Source organism: Ambystoma mexicanum, chromosome 5p, assembly GCF_040938575.1.
Source record: "Ambystoma mexicanum isolate Mex_15411 chromosome 5p, UKY_AmexF1_1, whole genome shotgun sequence".
NCBI lineage: Eukaryota > Metazoa > Chordata > Amphibia > Caudata > Ambystomatidae > Ambystoma > Ambystoma mexicanum.
Window position 1 is genome coordinate 249,751,851 of NC_090930.1, and position 20,773 is coordinate 249,772,623.

The following is a 20,773-nucleotide window of genomic DNA, read 5'->3' on the forward strand; positions in this document are numbered from 1 at the left end:
TGGTGTAGCCACCACAGGCTGAGCCAGGGCCGCCGCGACCGTTTCGATAGAGGGCTTGGTCGGATGGATCAAGGCCTTCACCACCTTAGGTGCGCTCACCGCCTTATCCTTGAGGGAGGGGGCACTGCCACGCTCCTCCTCTGCCTTAGAGCTCGACCGGGGCCTCTCCAGGAGCTTCGCCGGGTGCTCGGCCTTCCTCTTACCCGACCCAGAGCGTTGGCTTGTGGTTGATGGTGCCGGGGAGGGTGCGCCCTGCCTGGCGCCCGTAGAGCCCGACCGTTCGGCGCTCCCGGTGCCAGCGGACTCGCGGTGCTTGGCCTTATGTTGGGCCCCCGTCGCCGGGGCGCCCTCAAAGGTCTTAGAAGACCGCTCGGATTTCTTCTTCTTCTCGCCAGACGGGCTCTTACCCTCCAGCCAGTTGGCGAGACGTTGATGGCGGTCCTTCATGGTCCGATCCGACATGTTGCCGCAAAACGCACAGTCCTTCTCCACGTGCGTCTTGTCCTCATGAAGGCAGTAAAGGCAGAAAGAGTGTTCGTCCTCCTTGAAGACGTTCTGCAGCTGGCATCCAGGGCAGACCCTGAACAGCTTTCCGGGCGTCGAGCTTCCCTTCTCCTGGGCCATCTCCGAGACCGGGCCTGAGAAGCTTCTGGAGTCCTCCGAAGCGTAGCTCGACGAAATCTTCACCCTTGAGGGGCACAGATGAATCCGACACGGGTCCCCGTTGATCGGATGTAGGATCGGTGGAGCTTGAGGCTCTTTTGACCGAAAGAATCGAAGTTTTTTGTGAAAAAGCGCGAAAAATAGCACTAACGCTCGAGAGCAATAGCACGAGGATCCCAACACATGAACGTGCGGTAAAAATCTGAAGATGGCTGCCAGAGGCGGTGCTTAGGTAGAGGGCAGTCATTGGCTGTGGTCAGTATGACGCAGAGACCAGTGATTGGTTATTACTACGAAAGACAGATCAGAAACGAAACTGATACTGGTTTTTTCTTTACCGAGGATTCCCAGCCTGACGACGGGGAATATTCATGAGCATGTGAATCCATGCCAGACCCCATGCTGGAGAAATTAGCAAACCCATAGGCTCTACTGGACGGCCTTTATACGAGCACAGCCAGCGAAACGATATTGTATTGTGTGTGTATTAGGTTTACGGTTATAAAAGTGTCTCTTCAGTTAATTATGGGTGGGGGAGGGAATAACTTTAATAGTACAAGTGTTATTTTTGATAGCTGGGAGGGAGGGTGTCCGGAGAGGGAAGGGAAGAGCCTGCAGATAATTGCAGCAGCAAGGAAGTACAGCCAGCTCAGAGGGTCCAGTGGTCGACTCGGACTTCCAAGCCAACAAGTCTTGCCTTTTATGCAGGTTTCTCCCATTCATTCCAGCCTAGCTGTCAATCAAACAGCAGGGTGGATGTCCTTGCCGGACAGCGAACCAGCCAATCACCTTTGGGTGCATTCCTGTAACAAAGGGGATTAAGCACAGGGTGTTTCTGGCACCTCCATCACGTCCTGCACTCGTGAATCCCGCCAAAGACAAAAGGAACAAAGGGACCAAACCTGGTTTGGCGCGCAGAGAAAATCTCAAGAAGTATATTTCCAGCAAGAAATGGGGAAAAAAGAAGACCGGGCCATTTTGACAAAAATGGCACCCAAGGGTGCTCTACTGCAGCTGCGAACGCAGCTCGAGGTAAAAACACACCACGGTAGTTAAAAGTAAACCACTGCCACCAGCCATTAACTGTAGAAAGGGTAACATAGAAATGTTACATGAGAAACTAGACAAAGGGGATACTAAGTAACCCCTCGACCAGATAGTGTGTGCTGGGTCTAGAAAGTTACAAATGTTAGTAAGGAACAAGTTACTTACCTGTAACTGTTGTTCTCCAGCATGGGTCTGGCATGGATTCACATGCTCATGAATATTCCCCGTCGTCAGGCTGGGAATCCTCGGTAAAGAAAAAATCAGTATCAGTTTCGTTTCTGATCTGTCTTTCTTAGTAGTAACCAATCACTGATTTCTGGGTCATACTGCCCCCAGCCAATGACTGCCCTCTCCCTAAGCCCCGCCTCTGGCAGCCATCCTCAGATTTGGTAGCACGCCAAGTGGCAGTATGACCAAGTGAAGAGCCGCAGAGGGGTAGGTGGGAGGGTTCGCATGTGAATCCATGCCAGACCCATGCTGGAGAACAACAGTTACAGGTAAGTAACTTCTTCCTTCTCCAGCATGGGGTCTGGCATGGATTCACATGCTAATGAATAAAGAATACGTAGCAGTATACACGTGCACAACCACAGGAGGTGGCAAAGGCTCAACATTAAGCATTACATCCAAAACTCAACATTAAGCCATTCTTACCTCCTCACCAGGCTCACCTTAGGCGAACAGGTTGCGGAGCACTGCTTGGCCGACCCTGGACTCCTCCCTGGAGTCCCAATCGACGCAGTAGAATCTTGTGAAGGTGTGTGTCGGCCTCCACGTAGCAGCCCTGCAGATGTCCAGCAGGGGCACACCAGACAGGAACGCTTTGGTAGTAGCGATCGCTCTGGTCGAATGGGCTCTCGGACGGCTGGGCAGCGGTCAGTTTGTCAACCGGTGACAGTGCACGATGCAGTCGGAGAGCCATCTGGAAATGGAAGTCTTCGAGAGAGCCTTCCCTTGATTCACAGACCCAAAGTTCACAAACAGTTGTGACGTCTTCCGAAAACTCTTTGTGCGGTCCACGTAGAACTTCAGCGCTCTAGCTACATCCAGCGAGTGCAAAGTCCTCTCGGCCGGCGTCGAAGGCGACGGGAAGAAAATTGGCAACACCAAGGGCTCGTTGAGGTGGAAGTCCGACGGCACCTTGGGCATAAAGGAGGGGTGCGTCCTAAGCACCACCCTTGTGTCATGAAAAGTCAAGTATGGAGGCTTGCAAGATAGGGCCTGGATCTCTCCCACTCGTCGTGCGGAGGTGATGGCCACGAGGAAAGCTGTCTTCCATGACAGGAACTTCAAAGGCGCCGAATGCATAGGCTCGAATGGGGCCCCCCCATGAGCCTGGTCAGCACCACATTAAGCTCCCACGCCGGGGCAGGAGCCTTCACCGGCGGGAATGATCGGAATAGTCCCTTCATGAATCCCTTCACCAGGCGATGAGACCACAAGGACGCCCGTTCCGTAGTCCTGGTATATCGGGAGATGGCAGCCAGATGTATTTTGATGGAGGCGGGAGCCAGTCCAGCTTTGGCCAGCGACAGTAGGTACGGCAGTACTTGAGGGGCCGTAATCCGCTGAGGGTTAATCTTCTGTGCATGGCACCAGACAGAGAACCTCTTCCATTTATGACCATAACACTTGAGAGTTGAGGACGCCCTGGCTTTTGCAAGAACCTCTCTGCAATCAGCCAGTATATCGTACCCTCCAAACTCTAGTGCCGCAGGAGCCAGGCCTGCAAGTTCAGCGACTGTGGGTCGTGATGAAGAATGGCTCCTCCTTCCCTGGATAGAAGATCCGCGTTCGCCGGCAGCTTGACTGGTGGGGACGTTGACAAGTCCAGAAGGTCCGGGAACCAGATCTGCCTCAGCCACGCCGGTGCGACGAGGATCATCCTGCACCTGGACCTCTTGAGCTGGTTGATGAGGCGGAGCAGCAACGGCGGGAACGCGTATAGAAACAGGCCGTCCCAGGGGAACGAGAAAGCATTGCCCATGCTCCTCGGGTGTGGGAACCTGCTGGCGAACCTCTGGCACTTGGAGTTCGCCGCCGTCGCGAACAGGTCGATCTGGGGTTTGCCCCATCGTTGGAAGAGCCGATCCACTTGATCCTGTTGCAGTTCCCACTCGTGGCACGAGCGCAGCTCCCTGCTGAGTGAGTCGGCAATGGTGTTTTTTATTCCTGCCAAGTGGAAGGGAACCAGAAACATCCCCTGGGCGACGGCCCAGTGCCACAAATCCTGGGCCTCCTTGGATAGGGCTGGGGATCTGGTGCCCCCCTGCTTCCGTATAGTGTTGTCGTTGAAGATCCTCACCACTTTGTCTTTGAGGGACAGGAGGAACGACTTGAGCGCCCAGAACACTGCTCGGAGCTCCAGGATGTTGATGTGGAGAGACCTCTCCTCCGGGAGCCAAAGGCCTCTCGCGTGGAAATCTCCGGTGTGGGCCCCCCAACCCTCCAGAGAGGCATCCGTTGTCACCGTCTCCTGAAACGCCGGGGTTTGAAAGTCCGTGCCTGTAGTGAGGTGAGCCCGGGTGCCCCACCATAGGATCGCCTGACGGAACTCCTCGTCGAGAGGGATCCGGTCCTCGAAGCAGCCCGTCGCCTGAAACCAGCGGGCGTCGAGGAACTCCTGTAGCGGACGCATCCGAAGTCTGCAAAGGGGTACAAGGTAGATGCATGAGGACATCATCCCGAGAAGGGATTTGATGGACCTCACCCTGGCCACGTCTGTGGCTAACAGGCGCCGCACTTTGCCTAGGATGGTCTTGGTCCTCTCCTCTGAAGGGGAGGCCAATTGCCCCACTGTATCGAGCTTTGCTCCCAGAAACAGTGCTACTTGCGATGGAACCAGGTGGGATTTGGGGTAGTTGATGACGAATTCCAGCTCCGTAAGCAACCGAACGGTCCTCGCTGTATGTTCGACGGCGAGTTCCCTTGTCCTTGCCCGGATTAGCCAGTCGTCCAGGTAGGGGTAGACGTGGATCACCTGCAGGCGCAGCCGCACTGCCACTGGTGCCAGGCACTTGGTGAAAACCCTGGGTGCCGACTTTAATCCGAACGGTAGGGCTCTGAATTGGTAGTGGCTTTCCTGAACCACGAACCTGAGGAACTTCCTGTGCCTTTTTAGAATGGGGATGTGGAAGTAAGCATCCTCCAGATCCAACGAGGATAGGAAGTCACCTTCCTCCAGCTGTCCCAGCATGTGCTGGAGGGTGACCATCCTGAATTTCTGCACCTTGATGTATTTGTTTAACCGACGCAGGTCCAGGATGGGGCGCCAACCGCCTGTCTTCTTTCTGACGAGGAAGTATCTTGACTACACTCTGGAGCCCCGGAGCCTCCTGGAAGAGCTCGATGGCACCTTTCTTGAGCACCGCCTTTACCTCCAACAGCAGTTGAGGGACGTGATTCTCCTTCCTGGCCACGGGAAAAATGGGAGGGCACTTCTTTTGGAATTCCAGTGAGTGCCCGTTGGCCAGGGTGTCCAACACCCAACGATCGGTGGAGATGGACTCCCACACTCTGACGAACTTTGTCAGCCGGCCTCCCACCGGGGTGCTTCGGTGGGGGCCCGACAACCCGGCCGGGTCAGTCTTGCTTGGAGGCGGCCTTGCTGCCTTGGCCTCCTTGGTGACGACGGCAGGATCCCCCTTGCTTGCCGCGACCTCTGTAGGCCTCCTGGGAAGAGGAGCGCGCCTGGCGGTAAGTGGAGGAGCCACCGCTGGATCCTTTGGAGGCACCCTGTCTGCCTCCGGAGCTCCGAAAGGGCCGTCACTGTTGAAGCACCCCAAGGGCCCGGGCCGTCTCCGAGTCGGTCTTGATGGCCTGTAGAGACTCGTCCACCGCCTTACCAAAAAGGTTGTTGCCGTCGAAAGGTATGTCCAACACTCTGGTATGGACGTCCTGGCGAAAGTCTGTCGCCTTGAGCCATCCTCGTCGTCGGAGGCAAACTCCGTTGCCCAGTTGGCGAAATCCGGTATCGGCAATGTCCGTTGCCACCGTTATGGCGTGATCCGACGCCACCTCGCCCTCCTGCAGAATTTCTAGGGCCTCTGCCCTTTTGTCATCAGGCAGGAAATCTAGCAGGGGAGCTATCTTGAACCAGAGATCCCTGTCGTAGCGGGCCACGATCGCTAAGGCATTGGCCGCCTTAATCGTCGTCGCCGCCGACAAGATGACTCGTCGTCCCATAGAGTCAAACTTCTTGCCATCGCTGTCCGGCGGGGAAGTGGAAGTTGAAGCCGCCGCGCGCGCTGCCTTCTTCTTAGCCGCTGCCGAGACGACAGAGTCCGGCGTGGGCTGGGCCCTGAGGCACAAGGGGGCGGCATCGGGGACTCAGTACTTCTTCTCGTACCTGTCCCTCTTGACGGGTGTCGTGGAAGGGTTCTTGAGGACAGCAAGCCCCTCGTCCCAGATGTCGAGTAAAGGCACCGCGAGGACCGTCTTCCTCTTGGCCTCTCGTTGTTGGTACAGAAACCCCTCCTTTTTCTGTTCTTCAGGGCAGAGCTGAAAGAGCTCGGATGCCCTGGTTATCATGGCGTGGAAAGAGCCAACCTCGTCGGCTGGAGACGCCCGTGGGGGGGGGGGGGTGATGACGGAATGCCCACTGTGTCATCGCCACTGTCATCGTCCGTCCCCGTCGCTGTATCCGTCGCCGTATCCTCTCTAGGGTCCGGCGAGGGGGGATGAGGGGTCCACCGGTCTCGCAGGCACAAAGTTCGTCATCGTCGTTATCTTTGATCACGTCAGCAGGGACCGTCCCCTGGGATCGAACCTTCTCGAACCTCTCGTTGAGGCTTATGAACCTCTCGTTGAGGCCTATGGACCTTTCGTTGAGGCCCTTCTCGGTTTCCACCAGTTCCTCCTCAGAGGCTGATTCCGAGTCTGTAATGGCCACCGCCCCTCCTCCCTCTTTTTCAGCCGGGGGCTACACGGGGGTCGTAGCGATGGGCTGGAAAGAGGATTCCCTCCGCGGTGGCCGGGATACTCTGGCCCCAGAGGCCGTTTCCACTGGCGTAGTCTCAGCCGGCTCCGCCAGGGTCGGAGCAACCACTTCGGTAGAGGCCTTAGCCGGGTGGATCAAAGCCCTCACCACCTTAGGTGCGTCCTGGGCCTTCACCTTGGGGGGGAAGGTCAGCGCTTCGCTCCCCCTTCGAGATCGACCGGGTCCGCTCCAGCAGCCTACCCGGGTTCTCGGACTTCCTCTTCCCCGAACCAGAGCGCTGGCTCGTGGTCAAACGTGCCGGGGAAGTAGCGCCCTGCTTGGCAACCAAAGAGCCCGACCTTTCGGCGCTCCCGGTGCCTGCGGACTTGCGGTGCTTGGCCTTCTGTTGGGCTCCCGTCGGCAGGGGGCCCTCACAGGACTTAGAAGCCTGCTCAGACTACTTCTTCGCCTTCTCACCTGCTGTGCCCTTCTCCAGCCAGGTGACGAGGCGGGAACGACGATCTTGTTTGGTCCGTTCCGAAAGGTTCTTGCAGAACGCACATTCCTTCTCCACGTGCGTCTTGTCCTCATGGAGGCAGTAGAGACATTGCGAATGCTCGTCCTCCTTGAAAACGTTATATAAACCGCATCCAGGGCAGTTCCTGAACAGCTTGGATCCGGGCGTCAAGCACCCCTTGTCCTGGGCCATGTCCGTTGAGGTAGTCCGCAGATCTTCCGGAATCCTCCAAGAAGTGTAAACTCGACGAAAACTTCACCCTTGAGGGGTGTAGAAGAATTCCGAAACAGGTCCCCATTATCGGAGGGTCACTCGTGGCCTTTGTTCGTTCCGACAGCCTCCGCGCTGTTCTTTTACTGTCCCTCGCCTCACTACGTCTATCCTCTGGCCGAAGAAGGCCTCCGGTGTCCCGCCTCCTCTTCCTGCAATCAGTGGCTCCTCTCTGATTGTCTCGGCTCCCTCCTCCACGCTTCACTCACTTACGGGATCCGCAGACTTCACGGGGCATTTCACTTGTCTGCTCACATTTGTTGCTTCCTTTGTTGTGACACCGCCATCTTATTTCCTAGCACTGCCGGAGGCTCATTTGTTTCTCAGTACGTTTCTCTCCACCCACGCCACCGTGCCGCTCTCCCTTACAGCTGGGCTATCTCCAGGAGTTCGCGCACGTTCCTCGACGCTGGCAGACAATATGTGTGCCTTGCAGCTTACATTCGCTTCAGATCTCGACGCATCAGGCAGGAGCAGTCCGAGGAGCCATCTTACCCTATCGGCTGCTAGCCACGCTCCCCTGCGTCCGTTACTACCGTTATTATCCAGCCATGGCTGCCAAAAGGTTCTCCCTTCAGAATGTTGTCCTCGCAGGCCCACCACAGGAGATCCTGTGCGACTTTGCTTGGAACCTGGAGGAGATCCGACATCGTCTCGGGAGGATAGCTCAGGGGCAACGTGTTTGCCTTGGAAGCAAGACACGACGGAGCGCCACAGGTTCGATCCACGGGTCCGCACTTAGAAATCTCTGGGTATTAAGCGCGTTATAAATAACATATCATATCATATATCTTAAGTCCAAAATGGGTCTCAATCTTCCGTCCTTTTTTGGAATTAGGAAGTACAGGGAGTACCAACGCTTGTTCCTCTCCGCTACAGGTACTGGTTCTATAACACCTTTCTCTATCAGGGTCAAGATTTCCTGCATAAGGAGCAGATCTGGAACTTTGAAAAAGCTGTTCCCCAGTGGATGACTCTGAGGCTTTTTTAGAAAGGGAAGGCAGTAACCCTGGGCACCTGTTTCCAATGCCCATGCATCTGAAGTAATGCGTTGCCATTCTTTCAGATGCTGTGAGAGTCTGCCTCCCACCGGGATCTTGTGAACTAAGGCCCGAGAGAGGTTTTGAGGCAGCTGAAGCAGTGGCTGATGGTAAAGTAGCCGCTGCCTGGGCGGTCTTAATACCTCTTTCCCGTCCACCACGCAGGAATCGTTTTTTACCTCTGACTCGACAGTCCTCTCCCCCCTTCCAACTGAGGAGTAATAGCAAAAGGACCTACCCGCTCCAAGGTGTCCCGGTGGGGCGGTTTTGTGGCTGTCTAATAGCAGTACCAAGGGATTTGACTGCTGCTTTGGCGGTCTGCAGCTTCTCCAGGCTCTCGTCAGCCTTGCTACCATATGAATGTGTGCTGTCAAAGGGCATGTTAAGAAGTCTGTACTGCACATCTGGAGCAAAACCAGACCTTTTTAACCAGACAAATGTGTGCATTACTGTACTAGCCGCCATTGACCTGCTGATAACGTCAGCAGAGTCCAGACCTGTCTGGAGGGATTCGCACATTGTATCTTTCCGATTCTTGACTAGATTTAAAAATCTGTCTCTTTCCTCCCCTTCGGGGATATGTTCAGCCGCCATTGCTACACAATCCCAAAGGATGAACGTGAACCTGGCCAACATGCACGTAGCATTCACTGACTTTAGGGCCATACTCCCTGCAGAGAAAACTTTCTTGGCCAAAGCGTTATAACGCTTGTCATCTCTATCTGGGGGAGGGGAGGGAATAATTGGGTAGGCATTTTGTTTTGAGGTGGACGCGTCAGCCTGCACTATCAAACTTTCAGGCGTCGGGTGTTTTGTCAGATAACCGGGGTCACTACTGGACGCCCTATATTTAGATGTTAGCTTTTTATTTATTGCCAGAATTAACTCTGGCGTCTCCCAATTGGCATTTATTCATTTTTGCAGAGCCACATGAAAGAGAAGAATAGGGTCCACCTGGGGTCCTTTATCCAGGATATCTGTAAGGTCATCCTGTTCATATATTGGTGTGGGTCTCTTCCACCCTATGTATTCAACCACCCTGGACATTAAATGTCTGTAAGACCCATCTGCATGGTCAGTAGGATCAGGTCTCCCAGATTCCATTTCTGCGGCCGTATCTAGTCACTTGCATTTTGCAGGGACTCTTGTAGATTTTTTTATCCTTGATTCCTCTGAGATCAATGATTCAGTGACCCCAGGTGCGCCATATTGTAGGCCAAAGGGAGACAAGTCATCAGAGGAAGGTTCCCCGTCCTCATAAATAGAAGAAAGTGTTCTAAAAAAATCCTTTCTTGGTAGTGGTGTGTAGGATTTGTCAATAATCCTCGATGGCATCAATGAATGCGCCGAGATTTGACGCATGCAGCGTCGATGGCTTTTCAGGACCCGACCAGGAGTCTTTCAGCGCTGATGCTGTGATGACTTCTTCCTCGAAGGAGATTTGTTTCGACTCGAGGGATCCTTTGACCGCTCTCGAGGAGTTTTTTTCCTTGCCTCCCGGGCTTGAGGGCGCACAGGTTTTGCCCTTATCTTTTTTCACCTAACAACTAATAAATACATTTCTTGTTGAGTTTTTTGACCTGGCCATGGCTTTCATGAGTCTTCAAGGGGGTCAAGGCTGCATTCCCGGATACCATTATTTTTTGGCATAATGAAACATACAGGTTCTTTGATTGTTACATATTTGGTAAACTGGTTATAGCATTAGGGAGCGGTGAGCTGCCTTGGATGTAACTGAGTCTTAGTAAATTATGCATTGTCTTCAAAAACAACATTATTAATAACAACTGAGGAGGGGGAAGGGAAGTGGGGGTCATGGAGCTGCATACACAATGGGAACAGCAGACTGCTTAGTTCGTCATTTTTAATCTGAAATTCTCCCCCTCAGCGGGAGAGGCTGATTTGGTCGGGCACTTAGCCCGTTGTGGGGAGGAAATTATAAGTTACTCACCGTAGTGACTAATGTACTCTTAGTCCATAGTCCCCTTTCCTCCATACTGTATGGGCGTCCCTTCCAAGGGACGCGAGACGGAACCTTTTTCACCAGAAAAACCTTCTTCCCCTTTAAATGTAGAGGCGTGCGGAGGCACGACCCAGGGAGCATGTGCTGCCCTGACTCTGCCCTCCAGTGCCACACCTCAGTCCCCACTGACGCGTCGACAATAGATTAACCATTGCCTAATGACACCAGTATTATTAGGGGGGAGGATGGTGGGACGTATGGGGGAAAGGGGACTATGGACTAAGAGTATGTTAGTCACTACATTGAGTAATTTATAATTCCTCTTAAGTCCCGTCCCCTTTCCTCCATACTGTATGGGCGATTACAACTGATTGTAGCCCCCGGGTGGAGAGGAGACCCTCCTTAAGCAAATAGGCTCATGAGAACTGCCTGTCCGAAAGCCGCATCAGATCTAGAGCCGGCATCCAAACAGTAATGCTTTCAAAAAGCAGAGGGAGAGGCCCAAGTGGCCGCCCTGCTTATGACTTCCCAAGGGACATGGCGTTGGAATGCGATGGCTGTTGCCTTGGCCCTGACTGCATGGGCATGCATGTTGGCCGGAAGTGGCTTGTGCTGGCCCTCATACGCTTCTTTGATGGCAGAGACCATCCAGCGGGATATGGAGGCCTTAGAAGCCTGATAGCCTGGTCTTCAACCTCCAAAAGTGACAAACAGGGCGCCCGACTTGCGGAAGCCCATGGTCCTGTCCAAGTGGAATTTCAGTGCACACCTGACATCCAGGCGGTGCAGCACTGTTTGTGCTTCGTCCTTAGGATAGGGAAAGAACGTAGGAAGGACTAATTTCTCGTTAAGGTGGAAAGCAGACAGAACCTTGGGCAGAAAAGCTGGGTGTGTCCGCATGACTACCTTGTCATTGTGAAAGGTAGTATATGGTTCAAAGGCGATTAGCGCCTGGATCTCGCTGACTCTACGAGCCGAGGTGAGGCCGACTAGTAAGGCTGTCTTGATTGTGACCATCCTGATGTCCACGGAGGCCATTGGCTCGAATGGTTTGTGTGCAAGTGCGCCCAAAGCTATGTTGAGGTCCCACACCTGGTGCGATCTCTTGACAGGCGGGTAGAGCCTAGCGAGACCCGTCAGATGTATTTTTGGCAATAGGGTTGGAGGAGGAAAAAATGCCCTCCTCTGAGTTCCTGTAAGCCCCAATGGCTGCCAGGTATGTGCGGCAGGTATCCACCTGCACGCCTGAATGAGCGAGGTGCGCCGAAAAAGAGAGCACATCATCCAAGGTGCAAGCCACGGGGTCAATTCCCTTGGAATCTGCCTGGTGGCAGAATCTGGTCCATTTGCTCTTGTACTGGGCCCTGGTGGCTTTGCTCCTAGCGCCCTATATGATCTCCAGATTGGCCTGTGAGAGGCTAAGGTGCCGAAGCGTTACCTGCTCAGGTTCCACGCTGTGAGGGCTAACTTCCCTGGTGCAGGGTGGATGATTATGCCCCGTGCTGCGCCAGAAGATGTACTGGGCCCATCGGGAGGTGTAAAGGGGCCACCTACGAGAGGCTGAGTAGCTCCTAAAACCATGGCCTGGCCGGCCACCATGGAGCTATCAGATTGATGAGGAGGCGGCGAGACTCCTTGATCTTGCAAATTACCATGTGGAACAGAGGAGTAGGCAGAAAGGCGTAGGCTTTCAGGCCGGTCAACTGGAGGTGAAATGCGTCACACAGAGAGCTGGGGCCCTGACCTTGCCTGGATGCGAACAATTCTTGTTGTGCTAGGTGGCAAAGAGATCCACGTGGGGGTGACCCCACCTGTCAAAGATCTCCTGAATAATGAGGTTGTTTAGCTGCCACTCATAATGGTCTGCTCCCAGCCTGATGAGCCTGTCCGCTTCCAGGTTGGATTCGCCCGGGAGGTGGACTGCCCTGAGGTAGATGTCATTTTCCAGGACCCACTCCCACTTGTTGATCGCCAGTCTGCACAGAGGAGGGGATCTGGTGCCTCCCTGCTTGTTGACGTAGTACATGCTGGTCGAGTGGTCTGTCTGGATGAGGACAACCTTGCCCTTGAGAAGTGGTAGGAATGCTCTGAGCGCTAGCCAGATGGCATTCAGCTCCAGCCAATTGATGTGGTATTCCTGGTCCTGCTGAGTCCAGGTGCTGTGGACCGAGAGATCGTCCAGGGTGGTTCCCCAGCCCTCGAGTGAGGAGTCCGTGGTGATGGTGGCCTGCGGAGAGGGCGGTCGAAAGGGCTTGCCTGTCCGTAGGTTGCAGTCCATGGACGACCAAGATAAGGCCGGGTGGACCACCAAAATAGGGCCGGGTGGAGCGATGGAGGAACGTTGATCATCTCGGATTGAGAGCCCCGGGCCCGATTCCACGAGGTTGCGAAGTGCAGCTGAATCCTTCTCATTCTTGGTCTCGTGTGCGGCATGGCTAGCAGAACCGCCGCTAGTAGACCCAGGAGATGTTGGTACCACCATGCCGAGGTCACTTCTCTGCTGAGGAAGTGGGCGGTGGCCCTCTTGATGGCCGAGATCTTGTCCTCTAATGGGAAAACCCTCTCGGAGCACGTGTCCCAGATGAGACCCAGGTATGTCAGATACTGCGTAGGGAGCAGCTGTGACTTCTTGAGGTTGAGCGAAAAGCCCAGGTTGTGCAGAGCGTTCATGAGGGCCTGGGAAGAGTGGTGAACCGCTTCCGGAGAAGTAGTCCTGACGAGCCAGTCGTTGACGTATGGGTAGATGTGGAGGCCCTGCGCTCTGAGGAGGGCTGCTACAGCGTCCTGGTAAAGACCCTGAGGCCAAAAGGAAGGACTTTGTATTGGAAATGGTAGCCCATGATCCTGAACCGTAGGAAAGAACAATGGGGCTGCCAAATCGGGACGTGTAGGTACGAGTCCTTCAGGTCCAGGTAGCACATCCAGTGTCCCTTGTCCAATGTCTCTGCTATAAAAGCTGGCGTAACCATCTTGAATTTTTGCAGGGGTAAGGAGAGGTTGAGGGTGGAAAGGTGCAGCACAACTCTCAGGCCCGCCTGGTTCTTCTTCTGAATGGCAAAAATCCTGGAGTAGAAGACAGATCCTCGCTGGAAGGCTGGAACTTCCTCCACTGCCTGGCTCTCTACGAGCGACCGGATCTACGCCAAAGTGTTGCTGTGCCAACCTGTGGGAGGGGAGGAGGGAGGAGAGGCTGGGTTGGGTAGGCAGTACCCCGTGGATACTACGGATAGGATCCAAGGGTCCACGAAATTCTGGCATCAGAAATGTGCATGGTGAGCAAGCCTACCCCCCACCGGAGACACGTGGACCCGAATGGGCGTGTCATGCCTTCTTTCCCTCAGAGGCTGAGGCTGAGGAGGGGGACTGGAAAAAGCCCTTACCCCCCCCTTTGTTGTTTGCGCCGGTGCCGAGACGGCGAGTGGTCCGGCTGCCTGGATCTGCGTTCCTGGAAGCCGTGGAACCCTCCATATGTACGACCCTTCTCTGAGAGTTGCTGAGATTGGGTGTAAGCTTTTGGCGTGGACTTTGTAAGAATGGATAAAGATTTTGCCATTTGTGAGCTGTTCTTTTTGTCCAGCTCTTTATCCGTAGAGGAGTGGAAGAGGTCTCCATCCTCGAACGGTATATCGAGAATGCGCTCCTGGACGTCCGGGTTGAACTTCGTAGCCCGGAGCCAGGCTGTGCGCCTCATGTCCGTGGCAATGCAGATGGCCCGGCCCGAGGTATCGATATGCGCCATTGTGGATTCCATGAGGTCATGCGCCACGAGCTTGACCTCCGCTAGCCCCGCCTTGAAGCATGATTGTCATTGGGAGGGGAGTTCCGGGAGGAAGTCTGCAATTTCCCGCCATAACGGTTGGTTGGCGGCAGCCAGCAGGACTTCTGCGTTGGCCTGACGTAGGTGCAGGGACGCATTGGAGTAGATCTGCTTGCCGTACGCCTCCAAGATCTTCTCCTACTTGCCTAGCAGCACTGCAGTGGAGGAGGCTAAGGACGACTGAGGCTTGGAGTATAGTGATGCTGCAGCGATCACCAAGGAGTGTGGCTGAGGATGGGTCGAGAGCAAGAGTGTGTCCCCCTCCATCTGCCTGTACTTGGCATCCAGGCGTCGGTTGACCGGCCGGACGCAGTGGGGCTTGAGCCAACCCTTCTTGGCCAGAAAGACTACATCAGTTTGCAGTGGAATCCCCGTGTTGGCAGAGGGGCGTCTTGTGAGGACTTCAGCCAGAACCCCCTCTGCCGGCTGTTCGACCTCGGGCTGAGGGAGGTCTAGGTACTCCGCCAGGCCAGCAAGATGTTTGTCGAAGGCCCTGGCTAAGGATGGTGTCTCCGGATCTTCCTCCTTCTCAGTGTCCTGCGGATCCGGAGGATCTTGGGGAGGAGGAGGGGTAGATGGTGCCAGAGGCTGGGGTACAGAGACCGCAGCCAGAGGCTGAGGAGGCGGCAGAGGTTGCAGAGTTGGCTGTGGAGCTGGAGGAGGCGGCTGCACCGGTGTCATGGAGCCCAATGGAGGTGTCTGTGGTGCTGCTAGCATTGTGGGGAGGACTTCCCTGACTGTGTCCTTGATGATAACCCCCATCTGAGGAGACCTCATGAGGCCAAGGAATTTATCAAAGACCCTCTCTCCTCGCTGGCAGAAGAGGTGGCAGGGGGTACCGACGGGGTAGCAGGGGACTGCTGGAGCCGCTGCGTACCCAGTCCATATGGACGCATGGGAAAGTTGCCCTGCGCATATGAAGGGTAGACTATAGGCCACGTACCTGGTTGTGACCAGTCCCACCTTGACACTCGTTCTTCGCCGAATTCGTGGAATGGCGTCGGACGGGTGTTCCTGTCTGGTGCGGCGGCCATTTTGTCGAGCTGCCTGCCACGTGCCTGCAACGTGTTGCCCAGCCTGCTGGGTCCAGCCTCATCCAAGACTCTCGTGTGGATCACGAGACCTGCCCTGCTCCTCGGGTCTCGGCAGGTGTGACACCCTCGACCCAGGGGTCGGTAGAGCTGCGTTTAGGGGCCCCCTCTGATGTATTGCCGGTGTCAGGGCAGAGTCCCTCAGCCATTACTCCCGTAAAAGGGCGTAGACCCTCGGGTGTAGAGCTGGTACCGGAACCTTCCGGTCCCTCGACACTGCGTCCGGGAGGATCCAAGGACCCCTCGGCCGGTAGCTGAAGCAGCCTTGGTGCACGTGCCGGTGGAAGGACCTGACCGGTCCCGCCCGCGCGGGAGAGTCCCTGGGAAGGAGTCTCCCTTACGGGGTGCACTGGAAAATATCGGCCCTACCTGGGACGATGTTTCACGAAGTTCTTGACATCCTCGACTTCGGGAAGAGCTCCTTCCACCTGGCTAGTCTGTTCTTCAGCGCCTTCGAGGACAGCGAGTCACACGCCGAATATGATTGCCAACCGTGGCCTGGGCCAAGGCAACGTAGGCAGAGGGCGTGGGGGTCTGAAGTTGGGAAGAGCCCGTTGCAGGATGGACACTTGCTGAACCCTGTAGAAGTCGACATGCGCCAGGGAGGAGCGTGACGCCTGAGCACCGAGTACCTGAATGACAAAAAAGACAAAGAGAAGAAGTATCTGCGTGTGAAATTACATGGCCGAAGCCAAACCCAGGAGCGCTGGTGAATTCGGCTCGTTCCCGTCGACGCGGAAAAGGGGACTGAGGTGTGGCACCGGAGAGCGGAGTCAGCTCAGCGCATGCTCCCTGGGCCACGCCCCCGCGCGCCTCTAAATTTAAAGGGGAGGAAGGTTTTTCTGGTGAAAAAGGTTCTGCCTCACGTCCCTTGGAAGGGACGCGCATACAGTATGGAGGAAAGAGGACTGGACGTAAGAGTACTAGACGACGACAAAAGATGTTGACCGATGGTGCCTTTTCTTCGAATGCCGCCAAGATAACGAGTGGTGAGAGCCACTGCATGATCATGATCTTTTTGTCTTCTTTCGACGAGGAGAAATATTTTGTGATTCGTCTGAAGATCATTTTTTCGACTGAATCGTCGCTGGGGATTTGTGAGACCTACCTGCCATTAGTTTTCCTCTTCGCTCTTTCAGTGCTTTCGCCGTCATCGATAGGCAGGCCTAGCAGTCAAAAGTAGCATGAGTAGAACCCAGGCACCACAGACACACCCGATGGGGGTCCGTAAGGGACATCTTCGCCCCACAGTCCTGGCACTTCTTGAACTCCGATCTCAGTTGATGGCGCCGTTGACGATGCCATCTTTAAGATTTTCTTATCAAAGATTCTCGTAGGGAACCGAAGCGCACGGTTTCCGAAGCAATAGCTTTTGCAGAAAAACGGAACTGAAGTCAATGGTCGCTGCGAGCGCTTTATACCATCAATGACGTCGACATCGAGACAGAGGCCTCCGAGGGACATCGAGTCGACCGGCATCGATTCGCATCGCCCTCTGGTGGAAGAAAAAAATTCTGAAGCAGCTGAAGCTGGATATGGAAATATAAAATGAGGAATACGTGGGAAGACACAATCGATTAGAAAAAATCTTTCATGAAACAGTTTTAATGAATCTCAGAAAATGGATGGAAGAACATCAAATATGGGACATGCTTTAATCTGGCTTCAGGACGGGTGTTGCTACCTCTTTGAATGCTTTTACACTTTTACTCCTACAACAGCAATCTTAGGACCTTGCGGCAACCAATCTAGGTCGCCTTAATAGATCTGACACAGGCTTTTCACAAAGTTAATAGGGGAAAGTTGTGGTACAGATTGAGTCTTTTAGAATGTACACCGTCTTTGATTAACAACTTAAGATACCTCCATGCTGATACAGCTATTCAGGTCTGTCTGGACGCAAGAGGAGAATGGCCACAAGCATTTCCATCCTACAGAGGGCTTTGTCAGGGATGCGTCCCAGGTTCCACCCTTTTTAATCAGTATGAAGGCGACCTAGGTTCAACATTGGAGTCATGTGTGGAATTTCCCCCAAAGTTAGGTCACCTATGTATCCATTATATGGCGTATGCAGATGATATTATAATAATGGACCAAACACCAATAGGTCTCCAACGTCCCCTAATGCTATCATGAGTTATATTAACGATCTACAACTGGAAGCAAATAATGCAAAAACTAAACTCTTGGCTTTAACTCACAAAGGGTCACATAAGTATCATGGCCACAGGCCCCAGAACACAAAGACCACACCATCTAGTGATGGGGGCAATGGGTCACTTGACTCACTTATGTCCCTTTGGGACCTATAAATACAGGGGCCTTGGCTGGACTCAGTCCTGGCGCCTTTGGCACCAGTCTCATATAGAGATGTGAGCAGGAACACTTTATTTCAGTGCAGGAGTGCTTTTACTTTATTTCAGTGCAGGAGTGCTTTTATTTTACAAGAACTTTCCAGGAGCTGAAAGCCGTTATTCCAAAGAACATCCTCATGTGCTGACTCATCGGGTGTGGCAGGGTGTGGCAGGCAGGCTGAACCTGGTGGGCATGGCTTCAGAAGCTCAGCTATATAAGCTCCTCCATCGTTAAGGCCGGTGCTTTGCGTTACTGTGCATTCGCGTCTACCATGATGATCACCGCTGCTTGGACCAGTTTACTTACCTTTGAAACCAGGCGTTCTCCTGCATACTCACCTCCAGGAAACTGGTGCTTCATCTGCAGACTCATCTCCTGACATCCAGTGATCTTGATCCCGACGCTGCAGCACCGCACCCGCAGCCACGAACTCGGACCCTGTGAAGAAGAAGAAAGACCAGGTTAGAACATCCGTTTAGGGCCGCGCCGCATTTGAACCCAGCGCACCCCCTAGTTAACAACTTACCAGCTACTGTACCGCTGCAGCTTCGTTCCTCATTCCCTCCGGCTGTCGCCTCGAGCTCCGCAGCTTCTGCCGGGCCGGCAACATCACCTGCAAGAGAAGAAAGCAAAAGAGCAAACATCAAAAGTGGAACGGACAGCAATACAAGAAAACAAACTTTACAATAGAACAAAAACAAACGAGGAAAAACAAAGGCAAACAGGAACACTTACCTCAAGTATAGTGACTTAGTCGCAGCAGGACTGGACTACCACGTTCAAGGGACCAGTGAAGGAACTCGGTACAGATCATACAAGCGCCCCTGCCAGAAGCAGCAGGACGGAGTGCTCGCCAAAACTAATCAACAGGGAAAGCGCATCCTACGGGTACCCCGGTTTGGGAGAAGGGGTCTGGAAGGGGACTAGGCGCAAAAGCTGGCATACTCACACCCCCTATTATCCATGAAGGAGCAGTCCCGAGCAGCATCACCTATTACCACCAGTCACCACATAAGCACAGAGGGCGAAGTCGGAACCCGAGCGACCTCAAACCCGGGAGGGCTGCAACCGTGCCCCAACGCCTCCGCAGAGACCAGGTGAGCGTAACAATGAGAGAAATGTGCTGGGTATATTGATAACACCAAGCTGGACCAGGACAGCTCTTGGAAGTACTTCAGTATAAATTATGAAAATCGAGGTTATCAAAAAGCTCTAAATAAAGAGTGACTCACATAAAGCATATCCTTAATAACACAAATGAAGAAAATCGACAACAAATACGGGAAATGTTCCTCCTTGCCCTTCATTAAAGTTTATAAAGGCAAGAGAGTTCCGTACTTGACTTAAGGTTCTGAATCCAAACTGATAAAATTCAATGGGAAAAAGCTGCTTTGTATCTACTTCAGATTCAATCGTTGCGATATGAATTGGGCATAAAATCTTTAGAAGCATACAGCACATGGAAATCACTTCTGTTATATAATAAAATGCTGACGACCACATATGACTCACTGTATATCAAATGACACAAGGTTATGACCAGGCAAACATCTATAGCACAAAAGCTATGGGTGGATAAAATGCAGATGACCATAAAAATATAGAGTCCACTGTAAATGAATTATCAGCACTTCCGTAGCTAGTTAAAAAGAAGCTCCATCAGAGAGATTGGATCGATACAAGGAGGCAACAATGCAATTCAAGTTATTTTGTTTCCCACATATTATTTAGAAAAGTCTGGGTTTTGAACCAACGTATCTCAGGAAATCTAAAAACTAAAATTGAAGATATAACTTCCTGAGGCTAAAACTCAACTTGTTTCCAACATGTGAAATTAGTGATGGTAGATCCAAGTGCAGGGAATTTCATAAGGTCTGCAGATACTGTTGTCAGGTATCGACACATGAAACTCTAGAACACCTTTTTATGTGCTTCCCGCACTTACGGAGGGTATAGAGATCTGGAAAACAATGTGTGGGAACCAGATATCTAATTTCATAAACAATGTTTTAATGAATAAAAATGACGTGATATTGTTCTATTTTGTTAACTGATTTTTGTGTTTTTATATATGTATTGTTCAATATTGAAAAAGAAATGTCTTCCACTTGTGAAAAGTTTGATATAAAACCATAACACAATAAAAGAAATTGATACAATCAGTTCTCCATATAAGATTTTGAAGTGGGAGTATTTTACTACCCATTTTTTAATGTTGGGATTAAAATGATTTTTTAGGGAGTAGAAATGTAAGTCCAGTTCCCAATGGGAATATTTTATAAGCGGGTAAAAATATGTTTTAACTGGAAAATGGAAATGTTTTTGTAATAATTATTCTTCCTTTGGTACAACGTGCACTACTGTTCCAAACATATCTATGGAGCTGTGTGGGTGAAAGCAGAGGCACAAGGTCCTATGTGTCCGTTTCCTAATTTTTGTATGGAGTATTTTTACACCCTATTTTTATTTTTGGCAGCGTTTGCCTATTTTCTGGGAGTAAAAGTAGGCGATACACCCCTTATCTGTAGGGCTGGATATAATAGAGGGAACACCTGAAATTTGTTTAGTGGGCTGTGTTTTGGTTTTTCCAAGAACAATGTTAAATGTACAGGCATTTCATGTCTGCAAACTAAATCGCTCATAGCAAAATCATGGCTTAAAGGAGCAGTGCCAACCATGGCACAGTGGATGAGAACACTGATAGGGTGTAATGAGTAAGAACAGATATTCGGAGATGTATCCTGCCGTATTTCACATCCCAGAGACTTTTGGGGGAGATTCAGAATGTATCTTGAAAAGAGAACAAAGGAGGAGGCGAGTAGTACAATACATGCATGCGCCAATGTGTCTTCAAGAGCCATGCAAGGTCCCTCTGATGTATTCCAGTAATCAAGTAGAATGTATTGGTCTTATAAAATGTTTTGAGAAAATCTCTATTGCTCTCGATCTAGCTAGAGTATGATATATGTGACTTATCTTAACACTGCTAACGATCTGCGAATAACAATTGTCAATGTTACTGATGATATAAGAATCTGTCCTTGTTCGAAATTTCAATACAAAGAGGTTTTAATAATCCTCTGTCTTTTCTT

The 20,773-nt window shown here is 52.5% G+C and overlaps 1 protein-coding gene across 5 annotated transcripts in view; it reads right to left on the bottom strand.

The window, feature by feature from the left end:
• Nucleotides 1–20,773, bottom strand: part of XIAP (X-linked inhibitor of apoptosis) — a 683,213-nt gene that overhangs the window by 425,254 nt on the left and 237,186 nt on the right. The gene's annotated exons all lie outside the window — the stretch shown is intronic.